The sequence below is a fragment of the Micromys minutus genome (genome assembly GCF_963924665.1).
Source record: "Micromys minutus genome assembly, chromosome: 31".
Taxonomy (NCBI): Eukaryota; Metazoa; Chordata; class Mammalia; order Rodentia; family Muridae; genus Micromys; species Micromys minutus.
In genome coordinates, this window is record NC_137966.1 from 13,155,788 (window position 1) to 13,177,348 (window position 21,561).

The window sequence follows — 21,561 nt, forward strand, 5'->3', positions numbered from 1 at the left end:
CAAATCCACAGTGCAAAGCCCTTATACAGAAGAGTGTAGCATTTCCTTAGGGCCTGCTGTGCACAGCCGGTGAATCATCTCTGGGTGGGTGTGATAGCTTCTGGTGGAATAGTATTGTTTTTCCTGAATTTTTACATTTAAAATGTTTGTGCATAGGTGTATTCTGCCTACATGTATGTTGGTCACAACATGCATGAATTGCCCAGGGAGGCCAGAAGATCCTTTGGAACTGAAGTTCTAGATGGTTGTTAGGCACTGTTTGCGTGCTTGGAACCCAGCCTGTCTCTTCTGCCAGAACACTCCTCCTAACTGCTGCTCCATCTCTGCAGCCCCACGTCCTGAAGAGTTTTTGATCTATATTTGGTTGACTCCAGATACAAACCCCCAAAAATATGGATGTGAACCAGAGGACAAATAATTCCACGTATGTAAGATAGCTGAAGAGTCCATTTTGTGCACAGTGAATACATGATATACAACGTTGCTTTTTTAAAATAGCAATAAATCTTTTAAGTGGACTAGAAGCTTTTGGGGGGATCCCAGGTTGGAGAGAAAGCTGTGGGAACCTGGGCTGCACTGGGACCAGGCTGAGCTCAGGGTCCTGACCCCAGGACTCTCTCTTGTCCACCCAACTCCATCTCTGCTCTATCCGTTTTTCTGGGATTTAAGGGGGAGAGTAGAACTCTCTTCCAATTGGGCAATGAAAGACCCCGAACAGCAGGAGTGGTGCCTCTGGGTCACACTCCACAGTCCTTCGGCGGTCACCTCGTACATCGGGAACCAGCTCCCATATCACCTTTTTTTCTGACGTTCTTTTTCCTGTTACAATCTACCTTGACTGTCTGGTTGCAAACATCTCCAGAGTATCCCCCAAATGAGAGGAATGGGTTTATTTAAGGGGAGAGCTCGTATATTCCAAGGCTGGGGTTGAGGAGGAGAGGTCAGCTGAGGCAGTGGATGTACTTTCTTACTTCTTCACAAAAATTAATCATCTGATGCTGCGGGGTGTAGAACATCTTACCTGTTTTTCAGAATCAATCAATATTTTTATTTTATAATGGCCACTTCTGAGAGTGCTATTTTGCACAAGTACACAGTTACAAATGGCCAAGGTATGTTTAGGACCATTTCAGAACTTACTAGAAATTCTATCCTTATGCCAAGGCAAAAACTCAGTAAATGACTTTTAAGATTTACTCTTCTTTTTAAACTTATGTTTGTGTTTTCACGTGTGAGTTTATGTGCTTCGCTTGCGTGCAGGTGCCTGCAGGAGCCAGAAAAGGGTTGTTGGGTTTCCTGGAGTTGGAGTTACTGACCATTGTGATCTGACAGATATGGGCGCTGTGAACTAGACTCAGTTATCCACTCAACATGTGGATTTTTTTTAAATCTAATTCTTCCTTAATGCAAAGAGCTTCTTTTAAGATTGAGCTTTCAAACCTTTTCCTCTCCTCACCCCCAAATATGATTGAGCTTTCTAATACGATCCAACCAAAGATATGCTAATTAAATGCTTTTGTGTTAATGGGTGGTTAGGAAAGATACTGAAGATCTTCGTTCCCCCCCCCCTAATTAAATCATATTGTTTCTTTAATGGCAGAAAATTATTTTGTGTGTTCACACATGAGTCTGAGTCTGAACCTGAGCTGAGGTGGTTCATGCAGCATGTATGGGCATTCTGTTGTCCGATCATACAGTACTCACAGTGCAGATTGTATGTGTTGCGTGCTCAGAGCCATGATAGAGTCCCCAGGGCTGACAGAAGCAGCCCGGATGTGTCAACTCATTTGACTTTGAGCCGACTTTTGGTCACTTAGTGTTCAGAAACCTTTTTGTTATTGTCATGATCCAGTCTTCAGTTATCTCTTGTGGGGACGAGGCCCAATGTAAAGAGCTGAATGGCACTGCTTAATAATAAAGTTTCTTGGGGCTGGAGGGATGGCTCAGTGGTTAAGAGCACTGGCTGCTCTTCCAGAGGTCCTGAGTTCAACTCCCAGCAACCACATGGTGGCTCACAGCCATCTGTAATGGGATCTGATGTGTCTGAAGACAGCTACAGTGTACTCACATACATGAAATAAATAAATCTTTTTTAAAAAAAGGTTTCTCTAGAGACCTGGAAAGGTGTTTTCACACAAACTCCTGTACACGAATGTACAGTTGCTGTGCTGGCCTACCTCCAGCAAGTGCACACCCTTTCAGATACCTATGAACGCTGCTCAGGACATTCCTGGCAACAGCGTGGGTGGATCACATAGGAATGGTGCTGAGTGCAAAGTCAGTCGGTGTGGGTGAGATGCGATCGAGTCCACAGCGGCCCGTTCTCCAGAGATGCAGCCACTGACGTGGGAAGGAGACAGTGGTGAGGGTGGGTGCAGTGCAGCGACGAGGGGAGCTCCCATGAGATGATAGAATGGGACACTTTTTGTGCGTTCTTGTTTGTCCAGTGCTGGGACTCGAACCCGTGGATTTGCACTTGCCATGCAAACACTATTACTACAACCCCAGCCTTCTTGTTACTTCTTTTTTTTTTAATTCTTTTTTTTCCTTCTTTCCTCTTTTTTTCCTCTCTCTCCTCCTAATACACACTTCCTTAAGTAAGGGGAATACCATGATGTCGCTCTAGCCTGGCCCCTGTAGATTCGACCCCGGGGCCTTCTGTTAAAACCACTGTAGAATTGAGATCTACAGTTGTTGATCTAAACCACTGTAGAATCGAGCTGTTGTCCGGGCGCAGTATCGGGCACGTGGGAAACCCCGGTCTGTTGTGCTGATGCCTGGTCTGTTGGTTCGTTTGGGAATCACCTTGATTTGTCTTCCTCTAAACAGGGACACATCTAAGGCCAAGGACGTCCTCACTGACTGTCTGAGAACTCTGTATATGCAAACCCTTTGGGATGGCCACTAAATTTGTCACAGAGTATAGTCACACGGTTGACTGAACCACAGCCATGAAAATGGCTACCAGCTCTTCTGCTGTTGCACCGTAGTAGTCCACATTGCCAACGTAGATAGAACGGGCGTCAGCCTCCATCTTCTCCTCAAGAGACATGATCACTGGGCCAGCATTGCCTGGGGGTGGACTCATATTCATCTGCTTCTCTACCTCGTTTTGTAGCCCCTTTAGCTTCTCAGCCTCTTCCTCCATCTCCCTGACTCGAGCTTTGATCGCTTCTAGCTCCGGGTCCTCAATGGCTCCGTCTCCGGGGTCAGTCTCAACCAGTCTCGGCTCTTCCTCCTCCTCCTGACTGCTGGGGGCTCCCGAGGCGGGCCCAGGACCCGGAGCTCCTGGAGGGGCGCGGGGCCGGGGCAGTTCCTCTTCGGGCTCGGGCTCCGGCAGCAGCTCCCCAGGCTTCAGCCCTCAGACTCCAGGCCATTCTGTAGTCCCCTGTGCCCCCCCCCGGGTCCTCCTCCCCCGGCCTCCCCCACCGGCCCCAGGCACAAGATGGCGCCCCCCCCCCCCCGCCCGGAGCCCCGCATCTTGTTACTTCTTATTTGTGAGACAAGGTCTCATTAAGGTGTCCAAGGTGACCCTGAACTCACTGTGTTCCTCAGGTTGGTGTTGAACTTGAAATCTTCCTCCCTCAGCTTCCCCTTAGCAGGGACTGCAAGTCTAAACCACCACACCTGGCTTCATTTGCCTTTTGCTGATACATTACAACTGTAGTTGTGTGTCACTTTGCAAGGACACAGTCTGACATTCATCTTTTTGCAAATGTCACAGAGTATACAAAAGAAGATGGCTAAGTTGCACGAGGTCATACAATCCTACATCACCACCATCATACATGTGGTCTGTTGCTGATCCAAATGTTATGGAAAACATAACTGTGGTGGTTTGGATGAGAATGGCCCCCAGTGGGCTCATATATTTGAATGCTTAGACACTAGAGAGTGGAACTGTTTGGGAAGGATTAGGAGGTGTGGCTTTATAAGAGGAGGTGTGTCATCAGGGGTAGGCCTTGAGGTTTGGTTTCAAAGCCCACACCAGGCCCAGTCTCTCTCTCTCTCCCTCTCTCTCCCTCTCTCTCCCTCTCTCTCCCTCTCTCTCTCTCTCTCTCTCTCTCTCTCTCTCTCTCTCTCTCTCTCTCTCTCTGTTGTTCCCTGAAGATGTAAAGATTTCAGCTACTATTCCAGTGCCATGCCTATCTGCTTCCTGCCGTGATAATCAGCAAGCCCCCCCCAATTAAATGCTTTAACAGGAGTTGCCTTGCTCATGGTGGCTCCTCACAGCAATAGAATAGTAACTAAGTAATTATTGATTTATAATTAAATAATAAATAATATTATATTTATTATAATATAATTAAATAATACCACTGAGGGAATAACCCTTACGTGCTGCTTTTGCAACTTGCTGTGAGTTACAGTCATTTTTAAGAAAAAAAGGTTTTTTTAAAAAACTTTTTATTGATTCTTCATGAATTTCATGTCATGCACCCCAATCCCACTCAGATATCCTACTGTTTCCCTGTATCATGGAGATCCTGCAGTTTTGGATCTGTCCCTTTCTGTGCTCTACCAGATCATAGATGAGGTAGATGTTAGGGTGGGGCCAACTCAAAGCCCTAGATCTGGCCCTGAGCTGGTCAGTCCACCAGCTCTCCCATGCCTGTGCCACCTGGGCCAGCTCTCCCAAGTGCCATAGCTGGGGAGGGGCAGGGCCAGCACTGCACAGTCCTGGGACACCCATATGGCTCCAGGCAGCAGACCAGACCAGGGGACATCCACATGGCCTTTGGTGGTAACAAAAGGGTCATAGACATCAACGTGGACCCCTGTAGTAGTAGAGCCATGGACCCAGACATGACCCTAGCTGGCAGATGTGCCAGGACATCACCACGGCCTTAGGTGACAGTGTAGGCTGCTTACACCAGGCTGTTCCCCTCCACCCCCAACTCTCCAGGTCTGCCTCTCTTCAGAGTTCACAAACCACTCTGCTTCTCTCTCTCTCTTCCATCTGTCCACCACACACTTGTTCACAGAAGTGGCACCCAGTGGCCAATTAGTGGTCAGGCCTCCGGGTGTCTTTTGCCCACCCTGCACTACAGGGCTGCGGGCAGAGTCAGTAAAAGAAACTTTTAGTGGTTAGAGAGATCGCTGAATGGTTTAGACCACTTACAGCTTACTCAGATTACTTTTTTTTAATTTATTATTTTTTTTTGTCAACTTGGCACAAACTAGAGTCACCTGGGAAGAGAAAACCTCACCTGAGGAGTTGCCCCCATCAGACTGTCTTGTGGGCGCGACTACGAAACATTTTCTAGATTGATGATTGGGGGAGGGCTCCGCCCGCGGTGCGCAGGTGTTCCTGAGTTAGGTAAGAAAGCTAAGCTGAGTGGGCTACAGAGAACAAGCCAGTAAGCCATCCCTCCTGGTCTCTGCTTTAGCTTCTGCCTCTAGGTTCCTGCCTCGAGTTGGAAGCCAAGTAAGCTCTTTTGTCTGCTCCACTGGTCTTAGCCATACTGTTTATTGGAAAACACACCAGAATGTTGTTCTTGCAGAAGGCCTGACTTTAGGTTCCAAACCCACATCTCTTGTAACCACTGTAACTCCAGCTTCAAGGGGATCTGATATCTCTGTCATCTGGGGGGTACCTGCACTCATGCACACCACACACACACACACACACACTCACACACAATTAAAAATTTAAATCTTTTAAGATTTTTTTTATTAAAAATTTTATATAATATAGTTTGATCATGTTCCCCCTCCCAGATTCTTCCCCACCCCCCCATACCCATCCAAATCTGTCTTTTCTCTCTTTAAAACAAATAAACAGAAATGAAACAACAACAAAGAAACACACACAAATGAAACTAAAAATAAACGAGCAAAAGTCAGTAAGACAGATGCAGATACTCACAGCCAACCATCAGACTGGGCATGGAGACCCCAATGGAGGAGTTAGAGAAAGGACTGAAGGAGCTGAAGGAGTTTGCAACCCCATAGGAAGAACAACAATATCAACCAACCAGACCCCCCAGAGCTCCCAGGGTCTAAACCACCAACCAAAGAGTACAAGTGGAGGAACCTATGGCTCCAGCTGCATATGTAGCAGAGGAAGGCCTTATCTGGTATCAGTGGGAAGAGAGGCCCTTGGTCCTTTGGAGGCTCAATGCTCCAGTGTAGGGGAATGCTAGGACAGTGGGGCAGGAGTGGGTGGGTGGGGTGCACCCTCATAGAAGCAGGGGATGTGGGGGACGGGATGGAGGTTTGCAGAGGGAAAACTGGGAAGGGGGACAACATTCTTGTCCAGGAGCCCAAAGGCCTTTAACAGTACCCAATAGGCGGCCCTTAAAGGTGTGGGTAGTTGAAGAGAGCTTTGTGTCTTCATGTTTTAGGACCCCATTTAGAAACCCATTACAGAGCAGCCCTTGCTTTCAGCAAAAAGGGCCAGCCTTCCTAGGGCCCTGTCCTGTGAAAGGCTAGGTATAGCATGAACTGTTTTGTTTATTTGTTTGTTTCGAGGCATAAACAGTCTTTATTGGGTTCACACCAGTAGTCCATTGGTCTTGAGGACCTCTGTGAACTTGTAGAATTTCTTCTCCACATTCTTTTCTGCCTGTTTCCATAGCCTCAAGAGCTGCTGCTTCTTCCAATAGTGGATCTTGGCCTTTTTCCTTCCGTTTCTCCTCCAGAGTGATGGTCACTGCCTGGTACTTCCACCCGACCTCGTGAGCCAGGCGACTCAGGTAAGCAAACTTTCTGGTAGGCTTCAGCCGCACAACCTTGAGGACGGCAGGGACCACCATCTGCTTTTTCTTGTCATAGGGTGGAGGGATCCCATCCAACACTTTGAGGCGTTCCAGGGCAGCCTGGCCTCTCTTGGTCTTGTGGGGCAGCCTGCCTCGCACAGTGAGCCAAAAAATGATGCTCGGAGCTTGGAAGTGGTAGGGACCTCGAGGACAGGGGTTGGTGTTCATCCGCTTTCAGAGAAAGGCCAGATACTTTAACTTGTTTCTGTAGAAATTTCCAGAAATGTCGATGCCCTCACAGTGTACAGCCACCACCTTCTGGCCCAGCAGTACCTGCCTGGAAGCCCAGAAAATGGCCTCGGCCATTCAGTATTAGAACCTGCCCATCCACCATCTTCGGCAGCCACCTGGGAAAGGAGGAGGGCACAAACTGTCTTATGCTGGTCATCCTTACTGTGACAGTGATGTCCCAAGTTCACCCTGTAGGAAGGTGGGCTGTCTTGTCTAGTGTGAAGGTTCCTATAACAAATGGACATGAAGTGCCCAAGTATATTTTTTTTCCAATTCTGGAAGCAGGAACTAGAAAGGGACGTGAAGGCTGCGCCACCACCAGAGGACATGAGAGAGAGTCCTTCCTGCTCCTTCCAGTTGCATGAGGCTACCTCACCATCTGCTCTGTCGTCACACAGTGTCTCCTACCTCACTGCTCCCTCTGGGCACCCATCGCAAGGACACTGGACATTGGCTTTAGAGTTCCCTGGGTAGCACAGGAGGAATTCATCTCTGTGTTCTGAATCACACATGTAAAGACCCCTTTCAGAAGAAGGCCACATGCACATGCTGTAGGAATTTGACATGGGCAGATATTTGGGGGCACAATTTACCCACCCCCACCTTTAGGCATGGCTAAGACAGGATGTGAAACTCAGGCTGGTCTGATGGTCTGTGGAGGGAGGATTGAGGGAGGATTGTTATTGTTTACCAAGAACCCCAGAGCTGAGCCTGGCAGAGCTAGTGTGGGCCCTCCACTGATTGCTTTCTTTTCTCTCTCTCTTTTAAGGTAGGGTCTCATGTAGCCCAGGCTAGCCTCTAAGTGTAGGTGAGGATGACCTTGACTTTCTGATCCTCCTGCCTCTACCTCTGAGTGCTGAGATGAAAGGTACGGATCCCCACCCCCCAGTTTTCTGGGTAGTTGGGACCCCCCAGTTTTCTGGGTAGTTGGGACGGAATCCAAGGCTCCAGGCACAGTACCAACTGAACCACAGCCACAGCTCTGCGTGAAGCTTGTTTTCGACTGAAAATACAATAAAGGAGTGGAAGGGGAAAAGCCGAAGCCCATTGGATGCAAGGAGAAGGGCTTTGTTCCCAGGCCTTTGTTCTCTGGCCCATTCCTCTGGACCCACAGCCATGCATTGGGAGCCAAGGTCCTTGCTAGTGGGAGCATGGTTTTCTTACTGCTTCTGTCTTTTCCTTGGGGGTGAGCATGGATCCTTTGAATGGCTCCTTCTAAGCGCTCTCCTGGTCAGTGCTCCTGAGGTCTTCCCAGTCCTCCTACAGGTTTTAAGTAATCCCTTTAAGGATGTCTGATGCTCTGCTGCTGGGACCTGTGGGGAGTTACTACTATTGGGCAGAACTCAGCTTCCGTCGGAGCAGAGTTGGGGGCAGCGGATGGTAGAATGCTGTGCAGACAATCAGGAAGCATCCCACAGGTCATCTTTAAGCTTGGGGAAGGGTCTGCTTGGGTCCCCGGAAGAGGTCTGAGCTTCCAGAATAGTGCTAAGATGGCTCATCATGGACCAGTGGTAGCCATTTTGGGGGGAAAGTTCAGAGGGCCAAAGAATGGTTTGGGAGTGGCTTGGGTTGGGGAGTTTTTTCAAGAAGCCCCCTCTGAGACACTGTGGAAGGGCAGTGACCAAGGGGAGGGGACCACAGTGGAAGGGCAGAGGCCAATGTGAGAGGGACCTCGGAGATGACTGCCGGACATAGGCTGTCACGTAGAAAGCATCTCAAGTCTGACTTGTGGAGGTTCCAACCTGAGAGCAGAAAGCCGTCTGAGCCTTGCTTGGAGATAAGGCACCCAGCCCAATGATAACAGTGCCCCGGGAGCCAGGCAGGCGCTGGACAGGGATCAGATGGAGCCGTACTGGTAAATATAGAACACGAAAGCCACACTGCAGTCCCAGCCCCCCTCCAGCATGTGGCACTCACATATGACAGACCCGGGGCTGCCACCCGTGCCCTTCAGTCCACCCTGGTCCTTTACACCTTTCATTTTTGATATGTTAAATGGGCCGAGGTACCTAGGGACAGAGATGGGGGCGTGGACAGTATGCTGGGCAGATGGGACTGTAAGAAATGATCACACTGGCCATTGTTGGGCAGCAGCTGCGGAACCTGTGACCTCGTCCTCCTCCTCAGACTCTGTGACCCGGAACTGTTTTGTGGTTTTTCTGGTGCTTGAACAGCCACTGTGGTTGGGGCCCCCCATGTCCACTAGCAGCCCTGTGGAAGGGGAAGGGATGTTCACTGGTAAGGAGTCTTGATCAAGGTCACACATCCAGGAAACAGGACTGAGGCCTGCCTGGCTTGGGCAGTGTGACCACTCTGCCATCCCACACTGGCTTCCGCTTACTGGGAGTGTCCACAGAGGAATCTTGGCTTTGGTGGCCTTGGTGGGAATTGCCTGGGGCTCAGTTTCCTTCTCTAGCTGGGCTTAGGGAAGGGAATCTGTATTTGTAGATATGATAATCTTCAGGATCCCCTTCTATACGTCCCAAAACAGGGCATGGTGGGGTGGCTAGCCTTGGTTCATACTCGGGGAAGTAAGGGCTCAGAAGCATGCAGGAGGATTTTTCTTTGGTTACTGTTACTTTTTGTTCTTTCTCTGTGTAGCCCTGGCTGTCCTGGAACTCACTCTGTAGACCAGGCTGGCCTCAAACTCACAGAGATCCACCTGCCTCTGCCTCCTGAGTGCTGGGACTAAAGGCGTGCGCCACCCCCACCTGGCCAGCTGAAGGATTCTTACATAGCATCGGGCTCAGGACCTGCTTTCCCATCAGACTATTTCTTTAAGAAATCAGGTCCCCACCGGTCACACTAAGGGTTCTTACTCTAGCCATGGAAAGGATGGAGCTGGGGCTGACAAATGGCTCTTATGGTCCGCCTGGGATTTGAGTGAGGGACTATTCTGTAACCGGTGGAAGTGGACAGGGGACAAGGATGAGTGTCCTTACAGTGCATCCTGAGGCACCAATGGGAAAACTGTCTCACTCACAAAATGTTAGCACTGAGTCCAGGAGGAGCGGGGTTGGGTGGGGGCTGGGAGCAGGGAGGAGGGAAGGCAGAGTTTAGAAGCGTGAATTCTAAGGAGACACCGGCCTGGTTCATAATCTCACCTCTCTAATTGTTACTATAGTATTGGCCCTGTCATATTATACTTGCTTGTTTATAATTCTTTTTGTATCAGTTTGCAACAGCCACGGATCACACCATGTAACAAAGTATATAAAGGAATCTCAGCAACACACAGTAGCAAGCAGACGAGTCCTTTGGCTTTCATGAGCCATCTGGGGACCAGATGAGATTGGGCAACCTTGGGCCCCCTTTCACAGGAGAGGCGGAAATGCAAGCCTGAGTGCCCAGCTCAGTGGAATCCAGAGATCTGCATGCCCTTGAGCCTGGGCATGCGCTGCTGTGCTAGCCTCTGCTGCCACACCATTGGCATCCCTTTTCCCATGGCCGGTGATGTGTTTGATGTCCATAGACACTAGGAAGGAAGGAAGGTGGCAAGATGGCCCAGCGGGTGGAGGTGCTACCACCTAGACATGATGCTGTACAGGTGACCACAGATGCTATGAGTTCTTATGTGCAGGAGCCATGTCACATCTAGAGGACAGCCGTTTACAGCACCCCATGCATCTCCCACCATGAAGTGACACACCCAGGGCAGAGGCCCCTCACGGAACCAGCACTACGTTGTTTAGACTTTCAGCCTCCCAAAATTAGAGCAAATACATTTTTAACAGTAACCAACCCTGGGGAAAAAACAAAGTAACCAACCTCAGGTCTTTTGTTATAGTAACAAAAAGCAGAAGTATATAGGCCAAGGATGTGGCTAGACTTATCCGGGAGGTTGGGAGTGGTTGGGGGAGTGGGGAGGTGGGAATGGGGAGTTGGGGGGAAGGGAAGGGGAAGTGGGGGGTTGGGGGTATGGGTGGAAAGGTGGGGGTAGGGGGTGTGTCTTTTTTGCAGCTTACTAGTTATGGTGTAGTGATGACTTTCAGATCATGAAACACAAATGAGAATTCTAGGTTGAGTTCTTAAAGGATCAATAGCACCCCCTTTCCGTTCCCCCATGGTGTGGAGCCATCTTAGACTGTGAATCCACTGCTGCACACAGACAAGGCTTTCAGAATAAGATAGGAAGAGTCCTGTTCCCATCAGGCCAAAAGTCAGAACAAACTTTGGGGCTCAGGATGTAGCTTCGTGGTAGAGCACTTTCTACACAAGCTCATGGCCTGGGGTTTGATTCCAAGACCACACAATAAAAGCAGTAAGAGGAAGGAACAAATTCTTTGTGGAAACCACAGGATCCTGCAGCAGCCGCCTGTTGGGGGCTGTGTCAGTCTCTTTTTGTGATTGTAACTAACACCTGGGCTCACCAAGGGCTTGTTTCTGCCCACAGTGTGTGTGTGTGTGTGTGGGTGTGTGTGTGTGTGTGTGTGTGTGTGTGTGTGTATGTGTCTGCCTCTCTGCCTTTCTGCCTCTGTCTGTGTGTATGCCTCTCTGCATCTCTCTCTGTGTCTGTCTCTCTACGTGTATCTGTCTGTCTCCTTGTCTCTGTGTGTATGTGTCTGTCTGTCTCTCTGCCTCTCTGTCTCTGTGTGTGTGTCTCTCTGTGTATCTCTCTCTGTCCCTGTCTCTCTCTGTGTGTGTCTGTCTTTATCTCTCTGCCCCTCTGTCTGTCTCCCTATATCTCTCTCTGTATCTGTCTCTCTGTGTATCTTTGTCTGTCTCTGTGTTTCTGTCTCTATTCTTCCCTCTCTTTTCCTCCCTTTCTCCCCCATCCCCATCTCCCTTTTGACCATAACAACAAATCTCTTCCCGTTTTTCTGGTACCCAAGTTGCTTTGTAAGCTTCAGAGACTCTCCACTGGTCACTGCAGAATGTTTTGGTATCTGTGCTGCTGCTTCCAAGTGTCTCTGCCTGCCCACAGGGTCCCTTAGGAATCACAAATACCAGAGCAGACTGAAAACCTCATCCTCCTCTCAATTGCTGAGGTCATTCCTGAGCTACAAGTATACCAGGTTGTCGGCCTTATTTCAACAAGCAAAGAGCCTTTAAGGTTTGCTCAAAATGTAGCCAGAGTCCACTTTTTATTTCTGGCAGAGCACACATGGTGCATCTAGCATGGGTGTGAAGCATGAGGTGAGCATCCATGGTGCATGGTAGGCATGCAGCGAGTGTCCAGTGTGTGTGGATAGCACACGTGTGTCCTCTTCATGTATGGTGAGCGTCTGTTGTGAGTTCTAGTGGATAGGTTTTCTCCATCATCACTGATGAATTTTTGCAGCTTTCTACTGTTTGCTGTGCATGTTGCTGCTGTGAACCCAGGTCTCCCCATAACTGCTTTCAACCCAGGTCTCCCCATAACTATTCTGTTTCCTGCTTCCATTTATTTTGGCCACGCACTCATGAGCAGATTTGCTGTAACTTATGATTAGCCTCTGTCTCGCTGTCTGAAGCTTGCTGTGCTGTCTGTTCTAGAAGCTGCAGTTTAATGGTCCCTGCATCTGGGGTGCATTATTTCCCTGCATCCTACAGGAGGGAGGGGACATGTAGTTCTGGCTCTGCCCTATGGTCCCTGACTGATGATGCTGGACAGATTCCTACGTACGTGTCCGCACTCGTGGGGTTTCTTTGGGGAGATGTCTGTTCAATTCCCCTGCCCATTTTAAAGTCGGGGTGCTTGCTTCCTGTGGCTAGCTGTGACAGGTTGCTGAATGTTTGGGATTAAGATACATAGAAGAGAGCCAGACATGGTAGCACATGCCTTTAATCCCAGCACTCGGGAGGCAGAGGCAGGCGGATCTCTGTGAGTTTGAGGCCAGTTTAGTCTACATAACCACTCGAAAGACAGTGAGACCCTTTCTCAAAAAGCCAAAGGAGCAGGGCTATGGGTGGGGTCTGGGGAGTTTCGGGGGGGGGGGTGACTCACAGTGGATGTGCTGTCTGCAGACACTTCCTTCTTCTGGTCCCACGCCATGGGTGTTTTGTTCTGCCACGGTGTCAAAGCCCTTATTTTGGTACAGCCAGTCTGTTGGCCTATGTGCTGTGGTGGCCTTGCACCGGTTATTTCTTTACAGGTTCTCCTTGTTGTCCAGGGGAACCTGTTAATACAGAGTGGGTGCCACAGTCAGCCGGGACTTTCCTTGCCTTTGAAAATGCTTCCAGGAACACACGGGGAAGCAGGCAGAGCTCGAGGCTAATCTTGCCTCACCTGCCATAGCCCCCGAGGCGCAACCTGCACTTGACCCCAGACCGCAGGCCCCAGAGGCTGTGGATGAAAGAGCAGAAAATGAATTCCAGGTCTTGATTTCAGCCCACAGCCCAGACAGCTGTGTGGGACTGGCCCCTGTCTCAGGAGAGAATGGCCAGTCCAGCCATCTGGTTGGGGCTCCATCTACCCTTCCCCACTTGTGCTTAAATGATTCTCCGGCTTTGAAGATGATTCCTGCAGGACCAGCGTGCTCACTTTCTGGGGGGTGACTGTCAGGTTTAAAGCCCTTATTCTCCAGGTGGCTCTGCCCTGTCTGGGAACATCGCCACTCGGGAGCTCAGTTTCAGCTGCGGCAAGATGAGATTCCTCAGGCTTTGCCCTTAATGGGGACAGAGTGGCAGGCACTCGGACCACAGGTGGCTCCACATAGTTTGATACTTTGGAACTTCACTGGGAATTTCATTTCCATTGATGCTACTGCTTTGTCTGTCTAGCCTTACTGTCCCTGAAGAATGTGTCAGACTCTCAGCCTTAAGACAGAGCCTTATATTTTTCAGTTGCTTGTTCATGTAATAAAATACCACAGGTTAGGCACAAGTCTTTAATCCCAATACTTGAAAGGCAGAGGCGGACAGGTCTGTGAATTCAAAGGCAGCCTGATCTACATTAAAAAGTTCCAGGCTAGGCTGGACTACACAATATGATAAAACAAACAAGCAAACAAACAAACAGAACACAGTCAGGTTATAAAGAATACAGGTTTATTTGCCGGATGCCTTTAGAGACCAAAAGGCCAAACTACATGGCACAGTCTTGAGTGAGGCTCCTTCCAGCCGCATCATGTCATGGTGGATGACAGGAACTTGACCAAACAGTGACACTGGATGCCAGCAGGTAACTGAGGTCCTATTGTGTCATTCCTGTCCAATGACCCCAAACCTCCCTCTCTGTAGGCTTCATTACTTCAAGGTACCACTGTTTCTTACTATTGCTTTTTTGACACCAAGACTGTGGCACTTGGGGTTCACACAGACTATCACACACACACACACACACACACACACACACACACACACACACAGAGGAAACCACTAGTCAAAGCCCTGCATGTACTGCACATTTGTGTTTAACTACTGTGTGCCCAGCAACAGCGAATACTCAGACAGAGCCTTGTGGGACCATTCGCACAAAGGCACTGGCTCCAGGGACAGCCCATTCGGATGCTTGCTGGATCTGCTCTCTCTCTCTGTCCTGTGGACCAAGGCTCAAGCCAAGTCAGGAAAAACTGAAGAAAAAACAGTGTCTATGTACAGGGTGACTGTGAGTGCTCACTGTAGCATGGCAGGTCCTTTGTAACTGCAGTCAGGATGAGCTCTGGTGACATCGTTCCTGCTGACGTTAGGAGCAAAAGGACCTCTGAGGTATGGTTAATGTGACCTGAAGAGAGGGGGAGACAGGGTAGAGTGCAGGTGGGGGTGGGGGTGGGGTGGGGGATGGGCAGATTCAAGCACTCACATCCATGTGATAGGGAGTTCTCACTCTTTCCTCTTCTTTTCTTTTTTTGGTTCATTTGGTTTTTTTTATTTTTTAAAATATTTATTTATTTATTTAATGTATGTGGGTACACTGTCACTGTCTTCAGACACACCAGAAGAGAGCATAGGATCTCACTACATACACATGGTTGTGAGCCACCATGTGGTTGCTGGGAATTGAACTCAGGACCTCTGGAAGAGCAGTCGGTGCTCTTAACCACTGAGCCATCTCTCCAGCCCCTATTGGTTTGTTTATCAATAGTGATATAGTCCCCTGTCTTGGCTACCCAAACATCAGATTGCACCTGGCTGATGCCAGTTTTGAGCAGATTACTCCAGCTGCCCTGTAGCAAATAGACTGGGAGGAGGAGGAGGACTCACTTTTCTTACTGTGACAAAACAAAACCACAACATGTGTGTGTGAGTGTGTGTGTGTGTGTGTGTGTGTGTGTGTGACTTTGGTTGTCAGTTGCTCTCTGTCTTCAGTTTCAAGGCAGAGTGTCTCACTTGAACCCAGAGCTAGTCTAGCTGCCTGTTTTGCTCTGGCGATCCTGCATCTGTCTCCCAAGGACTGGGATCAATCACACAGGTCAGCACACCCGCCTGGCATTTTCATGGGTGCTGGGATCCTAAGTCTGGTCTTCACACTCCCATAGCAAGAGAAGCCACCGCCCAAGGTCAAAGTAGTAAATATTTTTATAAGGTGTTTTTCCTCCCCTGCAACACCATGACCAAGAATTCTACATAATGAGCACCAGGTACGGGGTGGAGATGTGGCTCAGCAGGAAGCCTGTCTAGTGTTAGCAAGCACCTAGGTTTGATCCCTGGCATAAGGGGGAAGAAGGTGTTCTGGTTTAGTTCCTTCTGTTGATTGTCTTGAAACTCAGCCTCCCCTCCTGGCTTCTCACATGCTCTGACTCCCTTGGTATTGAACCTATGACTTCGTACTTGCTAAGTGTGTGCTCTGCCACTCAGCTACACCCCCAGCCAATGGCTGAGCATCTGCTGCGTCTAGAAGGGTTAAGCCTGGAGTTTCTGGACACAGAAACCGTATCCCAAATATTCTCCTAGATTGCAGTTCATTAACAGTGTGGCCCAGATTCCGTGCGTTAACCTCATTTCCAGACTCTTAGCCTGGAAGGCAGATGAGTGAACCCTGAGGATGGCACTGAGAATCCTGATCCTGTTGGCTGTCTCATAGTGATGGCTACATTCATGAAGCTAAGAAGGCCAGGGGCTGGGGAGAAAGCTCAGTTGGTAAGCATGAAGTCCTAAGTTCAATTCCAGACCCATAGGGAAGATTGAAAAGCAGCTGTGCATGATGGCTAACGTGGACGTTTCTGGATGTGTTGTGTGACGCAGACTCACATGGTATTTGGCTAAGGCAAGACCCTTGGGAGGACTCCTGATGTTTGGCGAGAGTGTAAATGGGACTCAACAGAGAGTCAATGGTGAAGTTCTCTGCCATTCCTCTCTCAACAAAGCAAAGATGAGCGAAGACACAAGACCAAGGAAGCATTGTACAGCTAGCTATGCAAGTATGTCGTCACCCTCTGTTGAGTACCATTTACACTCCCCCCAGCAGTCCTCTCCCCAGGATCACTTGGGATGATGGACTTATGTGGGTCAGAGAAACAGTGAGTTCTCACTCAGGTGCTGCAAACTTCTTGATTCAGTGAACCTACTTCACTTCCGTTTTCTGGTTAAACAGCAGCTTGACTTATTATGCAGAGGTACTGTGAACCTTGAATGGACACATGTTAGAAATGTGACATATGACATAAAATTGGCTCTTAGTATCTGTGTGTTTCGTATCTACCCATCCATCCATCCATCCACCCATCTATCCATCCATCCATCCATCATCCATCCATCCACCCATCTATCCATCATCCATCCATCCATCCATCATCCATCCATCCACCCATCCACCCATCTATCCATCCATCCATCCATCCATCCACCCATCTATCCATCCATCCATCCATCCATCCATCATCCATCCATCCAACCACCCATCTATCCATCCATCCACCCATCCATCCATCCATCCACCCATCTATCCATCCATCCATCCATCCATCCATCTATCCATCCATCCACCCATCCATCCATCCATCCACCCATCTATCCATCCACCCATCCATCCATCCATCCATCCATCCATCCACCCATCCATCCATCCATCCATCTATCCATCCATCCATCCACCCATCCATCCATCCACCCATCTATCCATCCATCCATCCATCCACTCATCCATCCATCCATCCATCATCCATCCATCCATCCATCCATCCATCCATCTATCCATCCATCCACCCATCTATCCATCCATCCATCCATCCATCCATTCATCACATCCATCACATACACCCATCCATCTGTCCACCCACCAAATCCATCCATCATCCACCCATCACATCCATCCATCACATCCAGACCTTCTCAATGCTACATTACTTCACTGAGCAAAGTGTTTCTCAGAGAGTAGTAGAGGGACTGGAGCTAAACTCTGTGGTAAAGCCTCAATCCCCAGCATACACAGATAGCGAAGTCATAAAAGCTAATGGAGAACAATAAATAAATAAAACATGGCTGACAGAGGCCACCAGGATTGTGTATAGATAGCTACCTTAAATGGAACACCCAGAAGGCTGGGCATGGTGGCACACACCTTTAATCCCAGCACTTGGGCGGCTGGCGCAGGTGGATCTCTGTGAGTTCTATGCCAGCCGTCTACCTAGCAAGTTTTAAGACTGTCAGAGCTTCATAATAGGTCCTGTCTCAATTCAAGTAAAAAGGAAAAGAAAAGAAAAGGAATGCTCAGAATGGACCTTCTAATAAGGTAGCATTGAAGTGAAGATTGAAAGGAGACATTCACTAGGCAGCCATCTAGGGAAAAGCATTCCTAGTAAAGGAACGGCTTGTGCAAACTGAGGCAGGAGTGTGTGAGGCTCCGCTAACATCAAAGAAGCCAGAGACTAGGGTGTGGTAGCAATGAGAGTTACAGAATCTTACTATGTATTCTGGGTGTGGATTCGTACAGAAACACACACACACACACACGCACACACACGCACGTATACATGGGTTTATGGCCAACCACGTCTTCCAACTTGCCCTGTTTCCCACTCTGTGGTGCTGTCTTAGGGAGCGCTGGTTTAAACCTTTCCCTCTGGCTGTGTGTGTGTGTGTGTGTGTGTGTGTGTGGTGTGTTTTCTACTCTAAGACCTAGAAACACTTCCCAACATTATCCCTAGATGTTGGGGAGACTTATTTTGCACAGGTTTGTGAGGTAGGGGCTTGATTTCATTTGGTCTGTGTCTTATGGAGACATACAGTCAAATAATCATCAAGTGCCTGTCTCCGGGGCTTGGTGGGGCTGGGCTGGGCTAGCTCTAGGATGTGAGGAAAATTTATAGAAAATCCACGCTGTCTTCACTCATCTTCAGAAACACTCTAGTTCTATGTGGTTCTGATTCTAGACACTCTTCTACTTCACAGACAGTCTGTCTGGCACTGTGATACTACCTACTTCCTTGTCTCATAGGAAAACACCTCCCTGCTTCACTTATGAATATCTTGGCTATTCTTCGACCTTCATATTTTCTCTGAATTTTCCTATGCTTAAAAAAATATATCTTCTTTGCTCTTATTTTACGTGTCTTGAGTGTTTTGCCTTCATGTATGTCTGTGTACCACGTGAGGACAGTGTCTTTGGAGGCTTCAGATGGACTGAAATTGGAGTTCTAAATGGTTGAGACTTCATGTGGGTGCTGGGACCCAAACCCAGGTCTTCTGCAAGAGCAGCCAGTGCTCTAACCACTGAACAATCGGCCCAGTTTCCTCTCTCACTTCTAAATTTCCAGAAGTTTCAGAGAGCATGCTGGTATCCGGAGCACTTTGGGATTACATGGGTACACGTGGTATTCAGGGGGCCTCTTAAAGCATCAAACGTTCATATGTTATAAACCTCAAGTCTTCCCCCAAGAGCATTTGTAGGTACCTGTACTAGTTAGTTAGGAAACTGGATGGTGAGAAGGGTTCAACAGGGACAGATAAGGTGACATTTGTAATGTTTGGTGGATTTGCGGGGAGAAGAGGAAACTTCTATTTTATTTTTATTTTATGTCTATGGGTGTGTGCACCATATGCATGCAGTGTCTGAGAACAGCATCTACGGGAGCTGAAGTTACAGATGACTTTGAACCACCATGTGGATGCTGGGAACCAAGCCTGGGTTGTGTGCAAGAGCAACAAGTGTCTTTAACGACAGAACCATCTCTCCAGCCCCAAACTCCTCTTTCAAATGCAAGGAGGGATCTGCACCAAAGACACCAGGGAGTTATGCTTCCTAGGGGAGGTCATACAAGGTTTCTGTGAACTTCCTTGGCAATGAGAATCCTCTTTACCCAGCTGTCAGTGTAGAAGACTGTAACAGTAGGAATGGCAGAGCCAACCTTTGCCAAGTGTGTCCCTCACTAAGCTCAGTCACTGTGGGCTGGGTCTCCCTCCTTTTCCTGTAGGGTGTCACCAAGGAACAGTTTGGAATCTGGGCAAAGAAAATGTCTCTAGCAGGAGATTGCTCAGACCCTTTGTCTTTCGGATCAAAGCAAGCAGCTCCCTACCACCCACCCCCTCTCTGCTGACTCCCTGGGTCCCTAAGTGTTACCAGGCTGTGTCTCTGTCCTGGATCACAATGAATACAGGCACCAAGGAGCAGGGCCACGAAACCTGACTCCAGATTTCTCCCAGGCCAAGAGCTGGAGTCCTCCTCCAGGGTACCTGGTCATGGATACAGTCTCTGCCTGACCTAGGGATCCATTGTGAAGCTGGACAGGCAGGGCCTCCAGGGGTAGTGTGTGTCTTCAGGCAAGTTTGAGGACTGCCACTGAATGCTTATGTTCTCCTGGAACCTTCTGGATACAAACCTGAGTGGCCTTAGGTAGGTGATGTCTTTAACTTGTCTGGCTGTCGGTTTTCTCCTGGGAAGATGATAATGGTGATATAGGCTCACCCCACTGCACCCCCAGCCTGTACCAGAGGATGTGGGTGTACGGGAGCCATCCTCAGGGCCATCTAAATGGGGGAGGGGAACTTGTGCTGGTTCTAGCTTACCCTCTTGTGAGGTCTCTTCACTGCTCACACTGTTCTGGAGACAGATTCTTTTCTAGAAAGTAGCAGATGGAACCAGGGGGTTAGACAGGCACTCCAGCAGCCCAAGAGCTGCAGTAACATGCCTTCCCAAGGAGCCGCTTCACAGGTTTGAGGAGAAGGGATGAGGAACTCATCCACCAAGTGGGAGCTAATCTCTTCACTGCGTTGCTTCACTGACTCAAGGACATTTTGGTGTCTGCTCTTTGCCAGCTCTGAACAGCACATAGAAAGATGCCAGATTCCCTCCCGGGCCCTGGAGCTGGGTTGCTGGGATTTGGAGGCAGGCTCTGGCTGCGTGCCCTTGGGCAAGCTCCTGCTCCTTTGGGGGTGGGGGACAATATGACCTTTGCACCTGTTTTCCCAGCACCACTCAGAGGGCTAAAAGCCCCAAAGCGGCCAGTTTGCTGTTCGCCTCTGTGGATGACTAAATGATACTGGGTCACAGCTTCTTTAGTATTTAGATATACAAACTGGTGTTGGCTGCTGGGACAATATAAGCAAATTAAGACGCCAGGGTCAGTAGAGCAAGGCCCAGGAACTGAGTTGCACCCCAGGAAACCAGGGTTCCACACATGTTTGGTGACATTTGCACATGTTGATCTCAAACTGCATGGCTGTCCTCAAACATCATCACATACCAACACCCAGCACCTCCCCATCTTTCTCTCTCTCCCCTCTTTCCTCCCCTCCCCTCTCCTCTCCTCTCCTCTCCTCTCTCCTCAACACAGCCCTCTCCTGCATAAACAAAGCAACAATAATACTGTTAATAAAGAAGGCCGGACTATCATAATTAAGACAGGAAATGTTCCAGTCTGGCAAACCTTGGGCTGGGTGCAACAGGGTCTGGATAGGGAGGGGTGACCTGGGGTTTTACTTGCTGGACCCCAATTCCAGGAGCTCTACTACCACTATTTTTCTCAGAGTATTTTTAAACTGTGCATGGTCTGTTCGAGTCTTTTTTGGAAATAAGTGAAACTAGCTCCCTCTGCTCTCCATTGCCTCGGGAGCACAAGACCAACGCCAGACCTGCACCTCCCCACTGCTCAGTCCTGCCTCTCAACCTCTTGGCGGCCCCTCCTTCCCATGCTTATGTCCTAGTTAAATCTTATCCTGCACACACCCTTTATGTGAAACAAAACTAACACGGACTTGAATGGGGGAGGGGAGACCAGAGGAGGGCTCTCAGTGTGTTAGTTTAGGGCAGTTCTGACCCAACGTTGCCTTGACTCTGGGACTAGAACCTCTTTTCATGCTGCTCCGGGCCTCAGAGAACTATCATTTGCTGGCCAAGGAGAGTAATAAGCCTGCTTAGGAGCCATCTAGTTTATGAACCTCAGGAACCATCCAACTCTTCCTTTATAATAATTCTCCAGGACCAGAGCCGAGTGCAGTTTCTCACTTAGAAACTGCATTGAATGCAAATGCAAGCGGATTAGATTCCAGAAATTCTAGAAAGAATTCCCCTCCCCGAGCCTAGTTTTAGATGACCCTTTTATTGGTGACAGCCAGCCACAGCCCTCTTGAGCTTTCTGATTAGAAATAGTCCCGGCCAGAGTAACTGGTGGTACAGGCCTTTAATCTCAGCAGAGGACAAGGAGGATTTCCGAGTTCAAGACCAGCCTGGTTTACTGATCAAGAAGAGCCAGGGTTACACAGAGAAACCCAT

At 49.0% G+C, this 21,561-nt stretch overlaps 2 pseudogenes across 2 annotated transcripts; both read right to left on the reverse strand.

Annotated features, from left to right (window-relative positions):
- Positions 1-2,219: 2,219 nt before the first annotated feature.
- On the reverse strand, positions 2,220-3,637 carry LOC308440263 (polyadenylate-binding protein 2-like; annotated as a pseudogene). Its single transcript has 3 exons — positions 3,628-3,637; positions 2,590-3,480; positions 2,220-2,340 (listed from the first exon to the last, which is right to left on the reverse strand). The product of its transcript is annotated as a polyadenylate-binding protein 2-like (transcript).
- A 2,859-nt stretch (positions 3,638-6,496) lies between these two features.
- LOC308413236 (large ribosomal subunit protein uL13-like) lies at positions 6,497-7,095 on the reverse strand (annotated as a pseudogene). The gene has a single exon. The product of its transcript is annotated as a large ribosomal subunit protein uL13-like (transcript).
- Between the last annotated feature and the right edge of the window lie 14,466 nt (positions 7,096-21,561).